The sequence below is a fragment of the Passer domesticus genome, chromosome 5 (genome assembly GCF_036417665.1).
Source record: "Passer domesticus isolate bPasDom1 chromosome 5, bPasDom1.hap1, whole genome shotgun sequence".
In the NCBI taxonomy this organism is placed as follows: Eukaryota; Metazoa; Chordata; class Aves; order Passeriformes; family Passeridae; genus Passer; species Passer domesticus.
Genome location: NC_087478.1, coordinates 75,566,485 through 75,573,499, shown reverse-complemented (window position 1 = coordinate 75,573,499; position 7,015 = coordinate 75,566,485). Strand labels below are relative to the sequence as shown.

The window sequence follows — 7,015 nt, the reverse complement described above, 5'->3', positions numbered from 1 at the left end:
CCCTCCAGCATCAGTTAGGAAGATACACTTTACTCAAAAAATTCTTTGCTAACTTGAGGTGGTATTTTCTTTCTTACCAGAGGTTGAAAACCTGTCCTGTTCATTGATCTAACTTTGAGATCTAAAAATGCAAACCACTAATGTGCATGATTCAACTAAAGCTACACCAAACTTATTCTTACATTTGAAAAAAAAAATCATTAATGAATCCTTTATGTGGGATATAAACACAGAAAAGGTCAAGCCTAAAGAAACTTTTAAAAGTAGTGATGAAATAAGAAATAGAACTGAAGTTTCATTTTAACCATATAGTTTTCTATTTGTTGTAATGCATGAATAAACATCTAGAACTGGTATAAAAAAAGTAGCAACAATGTGTGCTCACAGCTTAATATTTTACTTTGAAATTCCAACTACAAACTTTGTGTATAAGTAATTACTCAGGCAAGCCAAGTTTGAATGCTGTAGCCAATTCTTGCTAAACTAGATTGCACCTCACTATTGGAAGGGTGTTAGCAGAATTTTGTTGTTTACTATATTAATTTCTTCAAACAAATGTCTAATATCTCATTTTTGCTGTCACAAAAAACCTTCCAGAGGCTAATATACATGCTACTTTCAACAGGCAAAAAGAGGTGGAGACAAATTTTGAATATATGAAAGAAGAGATTTTAAGAGCGATGATGAGCATGACTTTAAAATAGCAGGCCTTTCCACAACACATGGCAGGGCAAACACGAGACAAAAAAGAGACAGTGTGGAAATCACACTTATTTGACATTAATGCTTTCAAGCTTCTTCTTTGGGAACATAAGAAAGTCCTCAAATGTAATAATTGAGTATCTTAGATTTTCATATTGATGTGCAAGTGGTGACTAACTATTATTTTTCATTTATACACCTACTGTGCATGAGCATCTAATCAGCTGAAAGTAAACACTAGTATGTTTCACACAAAGCATTTCCAATGCATTTGTGATGTCTGTAAAATTTCTATTCTATTTAAGCTGTAAAAATCTTTGTTTTTTTCAGTATTTCCCAGTCAGAAGTGAAAGCTTTGCTTATACAGTTCTGCCCATATGCAGATACCTAAATCCACTAGAACACTTTTGCCTTGTGAATTGGGAATTAAATTTCCCCTGTACAAGGGTTTTACTCCTAGAATTTGATCACTCCAATATAGATACTGAGAAGTTGAATTAATTACTTAATAAATTAAGTAGGAAATAACATAATTGAACTGAAAACAGAGAGTGAAGTTTGATTATTGAAGACATGAACTACATTTCACCCAGACCATCATGGCTTGGAATACTGCAGGGAGTTATAAGGACATCATACCAGCAAACTGCAACTGGGCCCCAATTTATGAGCTGTAACCTCCACAGTCTTTTGAAGTTTGTTTTTCCTTTATTTTAACTAACTTGTTTAATGAAATTCTTTTAGAAGTTTAGTGTATGTGAAAGATTACTTAAAAACCCCCAATTTGTTGCTTTAATACTTTTTTCTCTTAGATTACCAAATTGATATTTTGAAAATACTTTTTAAAAAATTACTTTTAAGAATTACTGTACGGGTTTCACTCCAAATCCAAAGATCCTGACTCAAGTTTTTACAGTTTTTAGGGGAAACTATTGATAGATGTGTTGGGTTGAAGATGCAAGGTGCATCACTTCACCTCCTTGGGACTGGGTGCAAAAGGTGATTGAAACACACAGCAAAATAATATTGCTCGACATCTTTATGGAGCTTTAAGTAATTTCATTAATCTTTTAATATGATGCACTGAGAACTGAGGTATCGAGTAGTTTCTTGGTTTTTTCCTCTTTAATCCTGTTTGGGTTTTTTTTCCAAGCTGGACCTGACAAAAGCACTGCGCTCTACCTGGGTGAGGAGCGGGTGTCACTGTCGGGGTGCCACCCCTTATCCCGAAGCGGCCGTTCCCAGGAGGGGACGCGCTGAGCCGGGCGCGAGCACCTGGATCCTGGAAATCCCTGGAATGCGGGAATGGCACCGCAGGAAAAACCCCCCCCAGTCAGCGCCGCGCACTGTAAACTGCTCCGGGAATAAAGAAAGGCACTGCATGAATACAATGTCTTTTTAGATGAGTGCCGTTTAATATGAAATACACTAAAGAGGTTTCCGTCGCCTCTTCAGCGTGCGAAAGACAAAGCAAAACAAAAAAACGCAAACAAAACAAAAACACAGAAAAAAGAAAAGAAAAGAAAAGAAAAGAAAAGAAAAGAAAAGAAAAGAAAAGAAAAGAAAAGAAAAGAAAAGAAAAGAAAAGAAAAGAAAAGAAAAGAAAAGAAAAGAAAAGAAAAGAAAAGAAGGAGGGTTGTGTCGCGGTGACTCCGCTCGTCGCTCTCGCTGCCCCGAGGCCGCGCTGAGGGAGCCGCGGGCCTGAGGGAGCGGCGCTGCCCGGGCTCGGCTCAGGGCGCCGCTCGGGCCGGCTCTGCCCCGCGTGTTTCCCTCCCTCGGGCGGATCCCGGCTCGCCCCAGTGCTCGCTGCCGCCCTGCCGGGGCCGGGCTCAGCCCTGCCCGGGCACAAGCGCCCTCCCTCCGCAGGTGCGCGGGGCCGGAGCCCGCGGCGCTCCCCAGGACGGCCGGCACTGCCGAGGTGGGAAGGCGGTGAGGGCGGCCCGCGGGGTCGGTGCCGGGCATGAGGGAAGCGCTGTGCTCTGCGGGGGCCGCGGGCGGACCGGCGGGTCCCCGGGAGCGGGTGACGAGGCGTGCAAGGGCCGCCCTGTCCGGCCGGAGCCGCCCGAGGCGGGGGATGCCGGCGGAGCGGGGCTGCAGGGATCCCGGAGAGCCCTCTCCAAACCCCGAACACAAAACCGCCCCCTGAGCCAGGACCCGGCACGGCCAAGCGGCAGGTGGGTTTGGCACAGCCCGCGGCTCGGGCAGCGGGCGGGATGGGTCTGTGGTGGTGTGGGGCTGATTGAGCCGGGTGATGGGATACAGGTGTGTCATCCTTCAGTGTGAAATTAGGGAGGGATGAGGTTGATCGGCAGCATTCATTCTTACCTTCTGGATGTGCTAGTTACCTGCTGTGTGAATAAGTTAAGGTTATGTCAGTTGGTCAGAAGCAGGACCTTCTATGTGAGCTTTAACTGGGCAGGGGCGGGGAGCACGGGGAACAAGGAGATGAATTAATTGTCATTGATACTTCGCTTTTTTCATCATCTCTCCCTCTTCAGGCAGCCTTTTGAATTAATAACTCTGAATACATTTGCAACTCTCTCAAGTAGCTGCCAGCAGTGTAGGAGTGATTGCTTTTTGAGTCATTCATACTTCTTTTTTCTTTTTCTGTTTTCTTTCTTTTTTTTTTTTTAATTAGGATTTCACCTTGCATTTTGAAGGCTGTTCTTCCTTCTCATAGAATTGGTTCAACAATAAAAAATCCTCATTGGGGCTCAGTAGTGATCTCTGTCCCTCTCTCCCTAGCTCCTGCTGACACCTGTTGCTGAACTGGCCTTTGTGGTTTCTATCCCTCTCTGTTTGACCAGTCTTTATTTACCCATGTGCAATGGAGAAATGGATGTGAAATTAGGACAACTTAGTTGTAGTTCATAAAACTTCATAAATTTCTGGATATTTGATTCCTTTGTAGAGTGCTGGTGAACCTCTGTTCATATTTACAGTAGTAGTAGTGATGTATATGCCGTGTACACACAGCTTTAAAATGGTTTTGCTGTAGGGCTAAATATTTACAGGCCTTAAATGTGACTCAGAAGTAAGCTGAGGCTGCTTTGCACATGTTTTCTGAGTCTCATGGTCAGACATTGCTAGCTCAGTTAATTTTACTTTGTACACTGTCTCTGGTCACATAGAAGTGTGTTACTGTCCATAAAGCCTTTAATTTGAGTTGACTGGCCCTGCTGCAGCTGCCTCAGCAAAGCCCACATCAGCTCTCCTTTAACAAAACACTGCCACAGGACACTGAATGCTGACCCTCTGCTTGTGGGGAGGTAGTGAAATGAAACCTTGTCTCCATGTAGGATTTTATGACAAAATGACTCTTAAAAAAGTCAAGTACATGTCAGTGAAGGTAGACCCTGGTGCATGGGACTGAGATCTGCAGTGCTTCCCTCTCCCATGGGAGCTTGGAGAACAATGCTGCCTGTTTTGAAATCTGTATTTCTGAATATATTATGTATATTTTCCAAAAAGCAATAGGTAACATTGTAAAATTAAATGACCTAAAAATAACTAATGATTTTTAAAAATAAACTCGCCTGGTCATTATGCTTTGGACTAGACTTTCAGAATTTTCATCATCATGGCTGATGCTTACTTTTAAATGCTCCAGTTTCCAGTATAGAAGTAATGTAAAGTTTACAGAAGAACTGGAAATCAACAGACTGATGCTGATTTCCTTGTTCATAGAAAAAAACCCAAAATCCAAATACACAGGGTATGCTGTATGCCTTTGCCCGCTACATGGTTAAGAGATCCTCTGAAAAAAAGTAATTTTTTTTTTCAAGAATGCAGGATAAGGATGGGATTGGGAGAAAATTGCTTGCAGAAGAGCTGTGGAATAAAATATAGGCTAATCAGAAAGTATAGTTAACTTCATATTCTGCATCAGAAATACACATTTAAATTTTTTTACAAAGTAAATGAGAGTCTTAAGGAAGATAAGTAACTTCATGCTAAATGTTCTGCTGGGCAGAGAGGAAGAACAATCTACCTCTGTATAGAGTGAAACCTTGATAAATTCATAGCATGAAGAAAGGACCTACAGTGTAATTCCCCCAGAAGAGGCTTACTGCTGCATGTACTTTTCCTCTGTTAAGGTGGGGATATCATCATTTACCAATGGGAAGGATTCCCCATTTCATAACTGAAAATGTACCACTCTGCATGGGAAACTTGGCACAGCCTTCCAGAACCTTTTTTCCGTTTCAATAAACTAAGCCAGATTTTAGTATGGGTGGAGAGCACATTTTCAGATGCTTAATGACTTTTCTAATCCCGTGACCTGTGTGCCTTAGGGAGATCTTGCAGGAGTGCCCCATGAACCTGCTGTGTGGCTCTGTTATACCACCTTTGGGATTTGGATGTTTACTTGGAAACAGCAGTGGCTGGAGGAGAGAGGCATGATGTTTTCACTAGATCAGGGTAGAACAAAGTAAAGCAGTTTGAAACCTAAGTCTTCTCTAACTGGTGTTTGAATATCTGTGTGACTTCTGGCCCTGACTTACTTTATTCCTCTGTTACGTGTAGGTAGAAAAGTTCTTTTATAAACTGAAAAATAGCACGGCCCTGGTGTCAGGCCTATTGAATTGTCTGAATTAACACAGATCTTTGCTGATGAAATACTGGATAAGGTAGATGAGTGTTCCTCAGACTTCTTGCAAATGTGAGCACTTATCCTTCTCTTTTTATGCCTAAGTAAAAATTACTTCTGTACTCCTCGAATTGCTGGCAGTAGCTAAGTTCCTGGGGGTGCTGGGTGGAAGAGGGCACAGAAATCAGCTGCAGTGATCAGCTGTAGGTGTGAGCCCCCCGTGCCTTGGCCAGGAGCAGCACGGTGCTGAAGGGAGAGGTAGCTCCTGGCCAGTGTAAATCCATGCAGCAGGTAATTGCAGCTGGTGCTGACTCCCCTGGAGGAAATGAGCTGCTTCCAGCTGTAAATCAGGGCTGGTTGCTTTCATTGTTTTTCTTGTTACTTTTTAAGAGCTTAATATTTTAATTAAGTTTTCCCCTACCTGTTTATGACTCCCACCCTTTGAATCTTCCTGTTCAGAGGTGCACCTCAGGTAAGAGAAACACTGGTTGGTTTGTGTCCTTATTTTTTTAGAAAAAAGACACTTGTTGTCAGATAGCAGCATTACCAGAACCTCCACTGTGGCTTGTTACTGTAATTTTACCAAATAATAGTTTGTCTTTCATAAAGAAACTGATTCACAAGTCAATTTCTGTGACTCAAATTTGATGCAGTGTATTACTACTAGCATAAGTTATTTCTGCTAGGGTAGAGAGATGTGAGCAGCTGAGCAAGATTGGAAGAGTCTTTTTGTAAACAATTCTTAATCCTAGTCTGCTAATACTTCTAGTAAAATGAACCTTAAATTTTAGCCCAAGATACTTTAAAGTGACAAGGGAAGAGGGAAACTTCTAAATTAAATTTCAAAATGCAAACAGCTCACATGGTTGTTTCTCCTTTTATTCCTTAATATAATTTGCTGACATTTTAACATAATGCACAGAAACTTAGGAGAAAAAAGCTGTCACTACTGAATATATTGCTTGTAACTAAAAGAAAGTTGCCTAGTGCTGTGTTTGTGAGCCCAATACAGCAGCAGCCTGCCTCATGAACCTGCTGGCAGCCTGTGACATGAACACAGGCTTGGGGTAGGCTGAGACATCAAAGATCCAGCTGCTGGTTTGCTGCTCTGTTTATTAGTCAGATGCCTCCCTTTGTTTAGTTCTAAAGAAAGAGTCTCTTTGCATTAAGAATTAAATAGAGTTTCTTCTAATAAATGAGGGAAAGTGAGGCAAGTGTTGATTTTTCTGCATGGTAATCATCAGTACCTTTATTCAGATGTAGCTGGATGCCAGTTCGTGTATTGGGACAAATGTAAAAGGTTTCTTTTAAAATCCAAAGTTTCCACTAGTCATTTTCCACAGTGGAGGAAAGGAAGGTTCTCCCAGTGGAGCTTACCTTTGTGACACTGGGTGTGGTCAAGTGTGCTCTTGGCCACAGCTCTTTGGGGTACCAATGCTTACTGACTGATCCCACTGTTGGTTTTGTTCTGGTTTGGTTTGGGTTTGACTTTGCTGAAGGCCCCCACCCTCGTACTCTGCAAACACAACTTCTGTGTGGCTGCTCCAGCCTGGTTGAATCAAAATTGGTGAGCTTAAATGTTTTCAGTAAGACATTTTAAAAGACAGACATAGTTTGCTGAGTCTTGCCATTGTGAAGACTCACAGTGTCCTTATTTTGCAATGCTTTGATAGTGAATGGTATTTTAATGTACATTTAAGCCTGAATCCTGTCTTGCGTTAA

General features: G+C 41.9%; 1 protein-coding gene across 1 annotated transcript in view; it reads left to right on the top strand.

Moving 5' to 3' along the window:
* The first annotated feature begins 2,284 nt into the window (after positions 1–2,284).
* Positions 2,285–7,015, top strand: part of LOC135301016 (Krueppel-like factor 16) — a 263,897-nt gene continuing 259,166 nt past the window's right edge. Inside the window, exon 1 of the mRNA XM_064421136.1 lies at positions 2,285–2,876. The gene's annotated coding sequence lies outside the window, so the exon portion shown is untranslated. The remainder of the gene's footprint in view (positions 2,877–7,015) is intronic.